At 54.1% G+C, this 14,652-nt stretch overlaps 2 pseudogenes; both read left to right on the forward strand.

Moving 5' to 3' along the window:
• The first annotated feature begins 22 nt into the window (after positions 1-22).
• On the forward strand, positions 23-6,045 carry LOC149915868 (protocadherin gamma-A2 pseudogene; annotated as a pseudogene).
• A 4,786-nt stretch (positions 6,046-10,831) lies between these two features.
• Positions 10,832-14,079, forward strand: LOC149915869 (protocadherin gamma-A5 pseudogene; annotated as a pseudogene).
• The last annotated feature ends 573 nt before the right edge of the window (positions 14,080-14,652 follow it).

The raw sequence follows: 14,652 nt of genomic DNA on the forward strand, positions 1-14,652 counted from the left end.
TGGTTTGGAGGAAGGAGTTTTGGAGAACACAGCCATGCTCCTCTACCCACTGTTGCAATCAGGAGGTAGTAAAAGGTTTTAAGCATTGCATACATCCTTGAACTCTCAATGCCCTGTGGCATGCCAGTTGCATGGGGAGGTGGAGCAGACTTGTGTGCAATGTCCGTGTCCGCCTCTTGTGGGTTGTTCTCATTTCTTGGAGAACTGGAGGCACAGGGCCTGCCATCTCAGAGGGCTCAGGAGAACTGCTGGCTCCATGTCTAAGCCTAAGAAGGAGGAACTACACGGATTGGGAACTCATATTCATGATGCACTGGTTAATGTGCATGAGAGGTTCCCATTGCAGCATGTTATGGATACAGGGGAACAGCTTTTTGTATGCTGTTGACAATGAAACAACGACAGAAACCATAAGTGAATGGAGTTCGTGGTGCAGAAGCTGATTCTGCAAAAATTAGATAATACTCAGAAGTATTTAGAGTTGGAATTAAAAGTATAGATTCTCCTTGTTACGTGTTAGAAATAAGACGCCCAAGATTACCACATTTCCAAATCCACGATCATGATGGCTTTGAAAAAAGAAGTAGTTGTTCTGTCCCCTCCAATGAGAGATTTGCTAACAAAAAGCAAATGAAGATGCAGCTTGAACAGTCAGCTGGATGTTTGTTTCTATACATATAGATGCAGAAATACCATGTAGAGCCAAGCTACTGCCTTGCAGGAAAAGTGTTTTTGGAGAACACAACCGTGCTCTCCTACCCATTGTTCAATCAAGTGGTAGCAGAAATTCATCAAGCATCGAATATGCCCATCACCTCTGGTTTACCTGTGGCGTGCTGGCTACTCGGGAACATATTACAAACTGATGTGGAGAGCTTATGGCCAATTGCAGCATTTATGGGGAGAGCTGAGGAGAGCTGCTGGCTCCTGCACCAAGACACGGAGGAATCAATTGGTTTGGGAACACCACTTTCTGGTATGAGCCCGGTACATGAAATCCCTTTCCTGTGTGAGATGGGAAAGGTGTGGTGGGTTTCTGAAGGCAATTGTCCTGGAAATAACAGAGATCACGAATGTATGCAGTACTCATGTTATTAAAGATATGTGGAGAACATCGGAACATTAGCTATAGCAAGAAGAATCTGTGGACGCCTGAAGGGAGACACTCCTCGTGCAAAAACGGGTATAGATTCAGAACTGTGAAGAGATGGAATAAATCAAAAAGACACACCTTGGCCTAAGTAAGAAATAATGGACTGAAACGAAAACTGCCGCTGTATGCAGTGACGACCATGAACAAGACCAATGGCGTCTCAATCGCGTTTAGAACGATCGGACAAAAAGGAATGCAAGAGAATATTACGAAATTGCAGCGTGCGGTGGATGTGCGGTGGCGACGGTTCCCGCGGCTGAGGCAGCGGCGGCAGTCGGTGGAGTCGTGCGTGCAGTGCCGGGCGTTGGCTGCGGGCGCCGCTGTTCACCGCGGAGGAGAGGAAGGAGCCGAGCGCTGCAGGCAGCCCCGCCCGCTGCGGCCCGGCTCGCTCGCTCTCTCTGTGTCGGCGTCCGGGCGGACTGCGAGAGGCCCCGCGGAGAGGAGCGGTGCTGCAGCGAGGCGGAGGGGCGGCGGGAGCAGTCGGACGCCGAGGAGCCAGGGCCGGAAAAGAAGCGGAAAGTGAAGTGTCAGAAGAAGTGGGAGTGGGAGTGGGAGCGGCGCGGCAGCGGCGATCGTGAGGTGTCGGCGGTGGTGCGGTGTCGGCGGGGCCGTGCGGGAGATGTGCTTGGCGAGAGAAGGGCGCTGGGGCCGGAGGCAGCGGGCGCTGCTGTGCTGCGTGTTGGTGGCGGCGTGGGAGGCGGCGTGGGGGCAGCTGCGCTACTCGGTGCCCGAGGAGCTGCCCAAGGGCTCGTTCGTGGGCGACGTGGCCAAGGACCTGACGCTGGAGCTGGCGGCGCTGGGCGCCCGCGGCGCCCGAGTGGTGTCCCAAGGCAGGGCGCAGTATTTCGCTCTGCATGCGAGCAGCGGCCACTTGGTGACGGCCGAGAGGATCGACAGGGAGCAGCTGTGCCGGCTGCAGGAGAAATGCGTGCTGCGCTGTGAGCTGATCGTGGAGGGCGAGATGAAGGTTTATGCAATCGAAGTAGAAATCACGGACATTAACGACAATGCGCCCAGCTTTCGAGAGGCAGAAATGGATCTGAGAATGAGCGAGACGACAGTACGGGGATCGAGGTTTCTTCTGTTTACAGCTCACGACCCGGACGTGGGTGTGAATTCCCTGCAGAGCTACGCGCTGAGCGGCGACGAGCACTTCTCGCTGTCGGTGCAGGCGGGAGCCGACGGCGAGAAGCGTCCCGAGCTGGTGCTGGCCAAGGCGCTGGACCGGGAGGAGGCGGCGTTTCACGAGCTGCTGCTGAGGGCGAGCGACGGCGGCGAGCCGGCGCGGACGGGCACGGCGCGCATCCGCGTGGCTGTGCTGGACGCCAACGACAACGCGCCCGCGTTCAGCCAGGCGGTGTACACGGTGCGAGTGCCCGAGGACGTGCCCGTGGGCTCCACGCTGCTCAGCGTCACCGCCACCGATCCCGACGACGGAACCAATGGAGACGTGAAATATTCGATAAAGATTGCTACAGAAATGGCACTGGAAATCTTCCACCTGGAACCTGACACAGGAGCGATCAGGCTGGTGACGAACCTGGATTACGAGGAAGGAGACACTTACGAGATTTTCATTCAGGCTCACGACGGCGGTGGCCTATCGGACACAGCGAAGGTGTCGATCTCGGTGACGGACGTGAACGACAACGCGCCCGAGATTTCGGTGCGGTCGGCGCTGAGCGAGATCTCGGAGGACGCGGCGCCGGGGACGGTGGTGGCCCTGCTGCACGTGCAGGACCGCGACTCGGGCGCGAACGGGGAGGTGCGGTGCAGCCTGGGCGAGAGCGTCCCGTTCCGCCTGGAGCGGGCGCTGGACGACTACTACAGCGTGGTGACGGCGCGGGAGCTGGACCGCGAGCGGGCGTCGGAGTACAACGTGACGGTGCGGGCGGCGGACGGCGGGTCGCCGGCGCTGCGGAGCGGCGCGGTGCTGGCGCTGCGGGTGCTGGACGTGAACGACAACGCGCCGGTGTTCGCGGAGGCGCGCTACAGCGCCCGGCTGGCGGAGAACAACGCCGAGGGCGCGCTGGTGCTGACGGTGCGCGCGTGGGACGCGGACTGGGGGCAGAACGCGCGCGTGCGCTACCGGCTGCGGGAGGGGCGGCTGCGGGGCGCGCCGCTGTCGTCCTACGTGTCGGTGCAGGCGGAGACGGGCGCGCTGTACGCGCTGCGCTCGTTCGACTACGAGGAGGTGCGCGAGGTGGAGCTGTGGGTGCGGGCGGAGGACGGCGGCGCGCCGCCGCTCAGCAGCAACGTGTCGGTGCGGCTGCTGATCGCGGACGAGAACGACAACGCGCCGCAGGTGCTGTACCCGCCGGCGGCGGCACCGGGTTTGGGTCCGGGTTCGGGTTTGGGTCCGGGTCCAGGCTCGGGGTCCGTCGCGGGCGCGTGGAGCTGGGCGGGCGTGGAGCTGGCGCCGCGCTCGGCGGAGCCCGGCGCGCTGGTGGCCAAGGTGGTGGCGGTGGACGCGGACGCGGGGCAGAACGCGTGGCTGTCGTACGAGCTGGCCAAGGCGACGGAGCCGGGGCTGTTCCGCGTGGGGCTGCACAGCGGCGAGGTGCGCACGGCGCGCTCGCCGCTGGCCCGCGACGCGGCGCGGCACAGCCTGGTGGTGGTGGTGAAGGACCGGGGCCGGCCGGCGCTGTCGGCCACGGCCACGCTGACGGTGGTGCTGGCCGAGAGCGTGGCCGAGCTGCTGTCGGAGCTGGGCAGCGCGGCGGCGCCGGCCGAGCCCGCCGGCAGCCTGACGCGCTGGCTGGTGCTGGCCGTGGCGGCCGTGTCGTGCCTCTTCGTCGCCTTGCTGCTGCTGCTGCTGGCGCTGCGCCTGCGCCGCTGGCGCCTCTCACGGCCACCTCCGGCGCCTTCGGCCGTGGGCGCCTGGCGCGGCGTGCCGGCCTCGCACTTCGTGGGCATCGACGGCGTCCGCGCCTTCCTGCGCTCCTACTCGCACGACGTGTCGCTCACCGCCGACTCGCGCAAGAGCCAGCCGCGCTGCGCGGGCGGCAGCTGCTGCGACACGCTCCCCGCCCGGCCGCCGCCCGACGAGGCCGCGCCGCTGCGCGGGGAAGACGCTGCCGCGCACCGCGCCGCCGAGCCCGACGCCCTCACGGTGAGTGCTGCGACCGCGGCGGCTCCCCGGTCCCTCGCTCGCCGTTCGCCTGTCCCTTGGGATTTGACATTCCCTGATATCACGTTTCCCCTCCCCGCTCCAGTCACCCGTTGGTTGTGTGGCTGTTGGCAGAACGAAGTCTTCTCTTTCTATTACTAAATTGAACACATCTTTACTTCTGACCTCCCCAGATTGCACTGACCTTTGATCCTGACCTCCCGAATATGCGTAGCTAGTGTTTTGTTCACTGTCTGCCGAGTACCTTTTCATCATTATTTCGAATTCTGTATCTACATTCACTTCCCGTTGGTAGCAGTGTGTTTGATCAATGTGCTTGATGAATCGTAGGGCCAAATCATCATTTGCCATTAGCTATTTGCCTGTAATCAGAATCAGTCACAATCTGCAGCCTGTAGTGTTTAACTACTGCTTTTGTGGGCGCCTTGTGTGAATGGCTTTTGATGAAAGTAGGGCATGTGTTTTGCTGTTTCTCAGCCTTTTGTCAATGTCGTGATGACCTCCTATGAATAGATCTGGGCGTATCTTTGCTAACACTTCTTATGGCATCTGCCACGTTGGGATTTTATCACTTTAATGTTTAGTTACATGATGTTTGGGCAGATGCAAGAGTGATGTGTCTACAGCATCAATGCTGTTTATCACTTTGTTAGATGCAACATTATTGCTTTGTTTCTTTTTGAAAGCTAAAAATGGATCACAGTGTAATTGATAGCCCTTTCAAGACTGGAATATCAGTTATAAATACCCAGTGTTGGAGATCTTTCCGTACATGTCTTGAATGATTAAAGCTGTCAATGGGAATAATTTCATATTCTTAGGTTTCTGTAAAACACTGCTGAATGAAGTGTTGTTCATGATCAGCTTAGTGCTCAATGCGGTTCCAGTTGATGATGCAAGTGAAGTCTGAATATTGAGAGAAGAAGGTGAGAGGCTGGTGTTGAGTCTACGTAGTAGTTAGTTAGTGTGGTTTAGACAAGTGTATGGTTTGACTTCATAGCTGGTTCAATGCTCTGTGGTGGTAACAGCATAATCCTTATTTCCCGGTCTTAAGAGGCAACGTTATTTGCCTGGAAATGAATTGTTCACCAAAGTTGTTTGTGGAACAGCTCTTTAGAGCTAGAATGCCATATAATCCCAGTGTGAATTCTTGTTTATTCATCTCTATTATCCTCTATCCCTGTGATTTCCTTCACTGTGATTTTCATGTCTTCCAGCCTATACTGCCTGGATGGATGTGGTTCAGTTTTCCATTTCTGGCCAGTGTTATTATGCTTCAAAATGAGAGTGTTGTACTACAGGAAATTCTTCCATTGACAAGGTCTCAAGCTGTAGACAAGATTATATGAGGTAAAAGGAAGCAGGAGGTTAAAGATGATGTCTTATATTTTTTCGGTAGTCTTAACTTCTAAAATAGTCCCACAGGTAGAGACTTCAACTTCTGTTTTCTTTCTTTCTGTGTGCTTCCAACCATGAGTTTGCTTTGACTGCCACCTTACACGTTGCATTGTTGGCAGGGCTCATTGACTTCCCAGTAGCACATGTGCTGGGTGTCTCAGGTGCATTGGTCTTGAAACAAAAGGTTAATGACCTTATATATGATTTCTGCTTTATGTTTAAACTCTTTCCAACTTCTGTGCATGATGATACGTTGATGGAAAAGATGTTCTTGTGCCAACCCCTGTCATGGTCTTTTTGCATATTGTAGGGAAATGGGCTGGGCTACTGGTCTTTGAAGGTGTTTGTTATCAACAAATATTGAAGAGAATCATAGGCATATTATTTGGGAATTGCTTGGGGATGCCAAGTATGAAGAAAATGTATAGGAAAGAGGGTTGTTTGAATTCTGACTGCATAGGAATGGAGCAGACATTGCTAGAAGGCAATTGGAAGGTAAGTGCCATTTTGTGGGTCCATCACTTTAGCTTCATGTTGAATGACATTTGTCGTGACTGCACAGCACGATCTGAAGATTGGTAAGTAATTGCTTCACTTCTCAGTTTTGCCTTGTTTACTGTCAAAGCTTAAACTAGTGGACAGTGTGGGAGGGAGCTCTCATTGCCCTGGACGACCTTACTTGTTTCCAGCAGTCAGGAAAAGGACTTGGACATGCTAATGTTTTCTTCAACTGTAACTGAATGACATGCTCTTGCTAGCAGCTGACCGACTGCTTCATGTTGAATGTCTGCGTGGTGCAAGAAAAGGCAGTGAATGCAGAACAAGGATGGTGAGTGGCTGCATTTGAATGTGGCTGGATTTGAATGTAGACCACAGGGGGGTTGGCAGTGATATTGTGTGGCCAGCGGTTTGATTTCATAGTTGGTGCACATAGCTGTAGTATGTATGAACCATTTTTTCCCAGTTTCAATGTCTTGCAGGGTAATGGTAATCGTCTGATGATAAAATTTGTCTCTGTGTATGGAGTGGTGATGCATATCTGGCAATGGCTTATTAATCTTGTTTGAAACGTCTTGTGTGTCTAGATGTCACATCATGATGCAGCGTTTCTTCATATTTGAAATTTTGTTTATAGGTCTTCTTCCCAGGGTGGCTGTGTTCCCCATTTCTAATTTTCTGGACAGACCATTGTGCATTTGGAAATCATATGGCTGTACTGTCAAGCCTCCTGGCCTTCCATGAGCAAGTGTCAACAAATACATACAAACAGAATGTTATGTGTGATGCTGGGTCTGAATCCCTCATGGTTTGGGTTGTATGAGGTAGGGTAGTCTGATTAAGTTGAGGCTGGACTTGATGATTTTGGAGGTCTTTTCCAACCTGAGCAATTCTGATTCTGTTTTCCTGAAACAATTTGAAGTAGTTCTCCTATTAACTCTTTTTCATAGTCGTGAGAAATGAGCAGAAGAGTTGGAAGCTTTCTGAGAAGTGGTGAGTTTTTCCTAAATTGAAATCCTCCATCATGTAGTTTACGGGAAGAGTTTAGGGCCCTATTTGCAGCTTCGAAACTGATTGGATTCCAGATGTTGTGGGGTTGAATTTTAGTGTCCATAGGGATGACCATTATATCTTCTTCAGGAGTTTCTCAGCCATATTTCTCTTTGAATGCTTCTATGTGCTGCTTGACTGTTGAAAGCATTTCTTGGACTTATGTCCGTGTAGATACGTTGAATTGCAAAAGGCAGTAAAAAATAGTATTGTATTTATTTTCTTTTCAGTAATGTGTTATCTGTTCACATTGTGCCACTAGCTGGGTATTTTGGGGGAGTCAGAGGTAGTGTAGAATGCCAGAGATGTGCGGGTAGCTCTTTGTTCTGTTCCTTTTTTTTATGTCTCTGCTGCCAATGTAAACCTTAGAAGATTGGAGTGTCCGTTACATTTATGGAAATGAGGGAGTCGTTTCCATACATTGAATATGTAGAGCTGTCATCGATAAAACTAGTGTATATTTCTCTTCCAAAACAATGTCAATGAATGAAATGCTCCTGGTGCTGTCTGACATAACAGTAGGAGTGTGGATACTGTCCATGGTGCTGACAGAGGCAGAGACTTCAGAGTGCAGTGGGTGGCAGGTTGGCTTAGAGTTTAGAAAATTGTTAAGAAGGCTCCGTCTGGCCTCTTGAAAGCAAACTTTCTTGTCTGGATTTCCCTTCACATGTGGTACCAATGCCTGCAACTATTTCTGCTATGATCCTGGTTTCTTTATCCTTAGAGGCAGCATTGGTTCCCCCAGATTCAGGTACTTGACAAAGGCTGCGTACGTAGTGTAGGCCTGAAAAGTGACAGCGACTGAATGCAGCTGGAGGTACTGGCTTCTGTGATGCTGAAGGCAAAGAAGAGAGGAAGAGTTTTGTGGGGAAAGATGTTCCCTGAAAACATTGACCTACGGCCATACCAGGGCCCTACCATATAGTACTGTCATATTACACCTACATGTACACCTGGCTGCATGTCTCTGATGGGTCTTGGTTTCCTTCAAACCAAGTGCCACGGTGTTTTCTTCCAGTTTATGAGTAGGTATCTTATTAGAAATTGAAGTGAACTGAAAGGAAGGCCAGAGTTTTCTAGTGTTCCAGTCTCCAAGCATGTAGACATTTTAGAGGGAACTGACGGGTGCAGAATGCCCACACAAGGAATGACAGAAATTATTTCTCTATCACTTTGGTGTAGATGCTGACTTGTACATGTTTTAGTTTACCAAAGGCTAGAGATTATTCTTGCAACACAGACATAGAGATCACAGGCAATCCTTGAAATAGAATGGCTGATGGGTCAGCAGTGCATTTGCCTGTACCAAGTTTTACTTGCTAGTACTGTGCCCAGGTTAGTGCCTATATCACTAGATCCCTTTCATTCGATGTCATGGCATTGAAGACGGACAGTCCTGTTTGTACGAGCCTTCAACCAGTATCACTGAATGTAAAATCATGACGTACAAAGATGCAACTTGAATTTTCATTGACTTCAGGTGCTCACTTTAAGGCAAAGATGTGTCAGTGAAACTGCACCCTGCAGCAGTGTCCCTTACAAGGTGTTTCTTGATAATTAGAATTGAAAACACGAAATGGCACAGTCTGCCTTCTCAGTGGGCTCAGGGGAACCCCTGGCTCCTTGTCTAACCCAACAATGGGAAAGTACATGGATTGGGAACTCATCTGCATGATGCACTGGAAAATAAGCATGGCACATACCCTTTATGATGTATCATGGATACAGGAGAACAGTTTATTGTAGGCAGTGGACACTGGAAGAACAAGAGAAGTCACCAGTGAATGTAGCAACAAGTTGATATTGCAGTGCTGGAGAACCCAAAAAATAATTGGAGAACGATTGTAAGAATAATCTATGGAGTACATGATGTAGAGGGTGCTTCTGCAAAAACTAGATAATGCTCAGAAGTATTTAGAACTGGAAGTAAAAATAACGATCCTGCTTTCTATGTGTTAGAAATAACAGATCCATGATGATCACCTTTCCATGTCCATTATCACGATGGCCTTGAAGAAAGAAATAACAGTTTTGTCCCCTCAACCGAGGACCAATGAAGATGCAGCTGGAACTGCCAGTGACTTCCAAGTGCTTTGGAAAAGGGCTTCTTAAAGCAGAGTTGTGTCAAGTCACTTTTACCCTGCAGCAGTGTCCCCCAGTTTGTTTCACTACATGTAGAAGAAGAAATACCACGTAGAGCGAAGCTATTGGCTTGCAGGGAAAGGTTACTGGAGAACACAGCAATACTCTACGCATTGTTCAATCAAGTGGTAGCAGAAAATCAGCAAGCGTTGAATATGCCCACTCCACTTTCAGTTGAATTCTGCTATAAGCACAACACATGAAATCCCTTCCCTGTGTAAGATGGAGAAAGTGTGACAGTTTCGTAAAGCCAGTTGAAATGGAAACAAAAGACATCAGGAATGTATGCAGTACTGAGATTATAAAAGACACAAGGAAAACTTAGGAATATTACATTTGCGAGTGACTGAAGAAGAATCTCTGGACATCGGAAGGAGGAGTGCCCTTGTGCAAAAAGGGGATAAGACTGAGATGTGTAAAGAGATGGAAGAAACCAAAAAGATTCACCATAGCCTAAAAAATAACGGGATGAAGAGGAAATCTCTGCTGGTGTAGGCAGCGAGCAGTATGAACAAGACCTATGTCGTCTCAACCCAGTCGAGAAGGACCGGGTGAAAAGGAAAGCAAAAGGCTGTTACCGAAGTGCATGGATATACATGGATGACCTCTCAAAGCCCTGTGGCATGATTGTAATGTGGAAAAGTGGAACAGACTTGTCTGCAACACTTGTGGAAACCACAACAGAATGTAGCACTAAGTTGTGGAATGATTGCAAGAATAATCACCACTGATCCTGACGATGGAACCAACGGCAAAATAATGTACTCACTTAAGGCAGCCACGGAGGAGTTCATGGTGGAAATGCTGCTACTGAAAGCAAAACAAAACAAAACTCATAGTTCTCAGAACTATTAAGAGTTAGAAGTAAAAATGAAAAGTTTTTGGAGGACACAGCAGTGCTCTTCTACACTTGTTCAATCAAGTGGAAACATTATATAAGCAAGCACTGAATATGCCCATCACCACTGAACTACGTGTGGCACGATGGTTACTTGAGAACACGTTACAAACTGATGTGGAGAGCTTGTGGCTAAGTGCAGAATTTATGGGGAGGGCTGAGGGGAGCTGCTGGCTCCTGCACCATAACAGGGAGAAATCGTTTGGTTTGGGAACTCCACTTTTTGTTGAACTCCAATATGATCAAGGCACATGAAATCCCTTTCCTGTGTGTGATGGAGAAGGTGTGGTGGTTTTCTAAAGGCAGCTGACATGCAAACAACTGGAAAGATGAATGTATGCAACTCTTGGAGTATTGAAGACATGTGGAAAACATCGGAACGTCACATTAGAGTGCGACATCAATAACAACCTTTATTTGGTAGTGCTCCTGCAAAAACGGGTTAAGAATCAGAAGTGTTAAGAGATGAAATAAACCACAAAGATTGTACTTGGTCTGAATTAGAAATACCGGACTGAAGAGGTTCTCTTTGCTGCTCCTACAGAGTGAGCACGTTAAACAAAACAGGATGTCTTCTCATCGACACAAGAACGGAAAGATGAAAAGAAGTGCCAGGAAAATTACCGAAATGCTGAAGGAGTGCATCGTGCGGCAGTTGTGCTGTGGCGGCGGTTCCCGCGGCTGAGGCAGCGGCGGCGGTCGGTGGAGCCGTGCGTGCAGTGCCGGGCGTTGGCTGCGGGCGCCGCTGTTCACCGTGGAGGAGAGGAAGGAGCGGAGCGCTGCAGGCAGCCCCGCCCGCTGCGGCCCGGCTCGCTCGCTCGCTCGCTCTGTCTCTGTGTCGGCGTCCGGGCGGGCTGCGAGCGGCCCCGCGGAGCGGAGCGGTGCTGCAGCGAGGCGGAGGGGCGGCGGGAGAGGTCGGCAGCGGACGCCGAGACGGATCCGGAGAAGAAGCGGAAAGAGAGAAGAGGAAGCAGAGCTCGGAGTGGGAGCGGCGCGGAAGCGGCGACCGTGAGGTGGCGGCGGAGCAGTGCAGGAGATGCGCTTGGCGAGAGAAGGGCGCTGGGGCCGGAGGCAGCGGGCGCTGCTGTGCTGCGTGTTGTTGGCGGCGTGGGAGGCGGCGTGGGGGCAGCTGCGCTACTCGGTGCCCGAGGAGCTGCCCAAGGGCTCGTTCGTGGGCGACGTGGCCAAGGACCTGGCGCTGGAGCTGGCGGCGCTGGGCGCCCGCGGCGCCCGAGTGGTGTCCCAAGGCAGGGCGCAGTATTTCGCTCTGCATGCGAGCAGCGGCCACTTGGTGACGGCCGAGAGGATCGACAGGGAGCAGCTGTGCCGGCTGCAGGAGAAATGCGTGCTGCGCTGTGAGCTGATCGTGGAGGGCGAGATGAAGGTTTATGCAATCGAAGTAGAAATGACGGACATCAACGACAATGCGCCCGTTTTTAAGGAGTTCGAGATAGAGGAGAAAATAAGTGAAATGACAGCTCCGGGGGCACGATTTCCACTGCCCGAGGCTCACGACTCTGACGTGGGTGTGAATTCCCTGCGGAGCTACGCGCTGAGCGGCGACGAGCACTTCTCGCTGTCGGTGCAGGCGGGAGCCGACGGCGAGAAGCGTCCCGAGCTGGTGCTGGCCAAGGCGCTGGACCGGGAGGAGGCGGCGTTTCACGAGCTGCTGCTGAGGGCGAGCGACGGCGGCGAGCCGGCGCGGACGGGCACGGCGCGCATCCGCGTGGCTGTGCTGGACGCCAACGACAACGCGCCCGCGTTCAGCCAGGCGGTGTACACGGTGCGAGTGCCCGAGGACGTGCCCGTGGGCTCCACGCTGCTCAGCGTCACCGCCACCGATCCCGACGACGGAACCAACGGCGACGTGACATATTCGATAAAGAAAGGCACAGTCACTGCGTCTGAATTCTTCCACCTGGAACCTGACACAGGAGCGATCAGGCTAGTAAGGAACCTGGACTTCGAGGAAGACCATTCTTATGAATTCGAAGTACAGGCTCGGGACGGAGGGGAACTTTTCGACACGGCGAAGGTGTCGATCTCGGTGACGGACGTGAACGACAACGCGCCCGAGATTTCGGTGCGGTCGGCGCTGAGCGAGATCTCGGAGGACGCGGCGCCGGGGACGGTGGTGGCCCTGCTGCACGTGCAGGACCGCGACTCGGGCGCGAACGGGGAGGTGCGGTGCAGCCTGGGCGAGAGCGTCCCGTTCCGCCTGGAGCGGGCGCTGGACGACTACTACAGCGTGGTGACGGCGCGGGAGCTGGACCGCGAGCGGGCGTCGGAGTACAACGTGACGGTGCGGGCGGCGGACGGCGGGTCGCCGGCGCTGCGGAGCGGCGCGGTGCTGGCGCTGCGGGTGCTGGACGTGAACGACAACGCGCCGGTGTTCGCGGAGGCGCGCTACAGCGCCCGGCTGGCGGAGAACAACGCCGAGGGCGCGCTGGTGCTGACGGTGCGCGCGTGGGACGCGGACTGGGGGCAGAACGCGCGCGTGCGCTACCGGCTGCGGGAGGGGCGGCTGCGGGGCGCGCCGCTGTCGTCCTACGTGTCGGTGCAGGCGGAGACGGGCGCGCTGTACGCGCTGCGCTCGTTCGACTACGAGGAGGTGCGCGAGGTGGAGCTGTGGGTGCGGGCGGAGGACGGCGGCGCGCCGCCGCTCAGCAGCAACGTGTCGGTGCGGCTGCTGATCGCGGACGAGAACGACAACGCGCCGCAGGTGCTGTACCCGCCGGCGGCGGCGCCGGGTCCGGGTTCGGGTCCGGGCTCGGGGTCCGTCGCGGGCGCGTGGAGCTGGGCGGGCGTGGAGCTGGCGCCGCGCTCGGCGGAGCCCGGCGCGCTGGTGGCCAAGGTGGTGGCGGTGGACGCGGACGCGGGGCAGAACGCGTGGCTGTCGTACGAGCTGGCCAAGGCGACGGAGCCGGGGCTGTTCCGCGTGGGGCTGCACAGCGGCGAGGTGCGCACGGCGCGCTCGCCGCTGGCCCGCGACGCGGCGCGGCACAGCCTGGTGGTGGTGGTGAAGGACCGGGGCCGGCCGGCGCTGTCGGCCACGGCCACGCTGACGGTGGTGCTGGCCGAGAGCGTGGCCGAGCTGCTGTCGGAGCTGGGCAGCGCGGCGGCGCCGGCCGAGCCCGCCGGCAGCCTGACGCGCTGGCTGGTGCTGGCCGTGGCGGCCGTGTCGTGCCTCTTCGTCGCCTTGCTGCTGCTGCTGCTGGCGCTGCGCCTGCGCCGCTGGCGCCTCTCACGGCCGCCTCCGGCGCCTTCGGCCGTGGGCGCCTGGCGCGGCGTGCCGGCCTCGCACTTCGTGGGCATCGACGGCGTCCGCGCCTTCCTGCGCTCCTACTCGCACGACGTGTCGCTCACCGCCGACTCGCGCAAGAGCCAGCCGCGCTGCGCGGGCGGCAGCTGCTGCGACACGCTCCCGGCCCGGCCGCCGCCCGACGAGGCCGCGCCGCTGCGCGGGGAAGACGCTGCCGCGCACCGCGCTGATGAGCCCGACGCCCTCACGGTGAGTGCTGCGACCGCGGCGCCTCCCCGCTCCCTCCCTGCCTCCATCCGTCGTCTCTCGCTCGGGTCTATCACTCTCTGCCGTATCGCATTGATAGTACATTCAAGCCTGGAATATGTTTTACAAATGTCCAGTTGGGGGGCTGTTTGCATTCTTGCTTGAATTTTTAAAGCTGTCAGTAGGATGAATTTTATATTCTTAGGTTTCTGTTAACTACTGCTGAATGAAGTGTTGTTCAGGATCAACTTAGTGCCAAATGCTGTTAGAGTTGGTCATGCAATTGAATTCTGTGAGTGTTGAGAGTAGAAGGTGAAATGCTGGTGTTGAATTTAAGAAGTAGTTAGTTAGCTTTCCTTTCTGATGGGTACATTTTGATTTCAGAGGTGGTGCAAAGCTCTGTGCTGTTTACACTACAATCCTCATTTACCTGTCATTAGAGGCATCAATAGTTTTCTGGAAATGAATTTTTCACCAAAGTTGTGTGTGGAACAATTCTGTAGAGCTAGAATGGCATATAATGGCAGTGTGAAACCTCCGGTCCCTCGCTCGGCTGTCCCTTGGGATTTGACATTCCCTGATATCACGTTTCCCTTCCCCGCTCCAGTCTGTCGTTGGTTGTGTGGCTGCTGGCAGTACAAAGTCTTCTCTTTCTATTTCTAAATTGAACACATCTTTACTTCTGACCTCCCTAGATTGCACTGACCTTTGATCCTGACCTCCCGAATATGCATAGCCAGCGTTTTCTTCACGGTCTGTCCAGTACCTTGTTATTATTTCGAATTATCAATCTATATGGGCTTCCCATTGGTAGCAGTGTGTTTGATCAAAGTGCTTGATGAATCGTATGGCCAAATCATCATTTGCCATTGGCT

This window comes from Phasianus colchicus, chromosome 15, assembly GCF_987193195.1.
Source record: "Phasianus colchicus chromosome 15, bPhaCol1.hap1.1, whole genome shotgun sequence".
Taxonomy (NCBI): Eukaryota; Metazoa; Chordata; class Aves; order Galliformes; family Phasianidae; genus Phasianus; species Phasianus colchicus.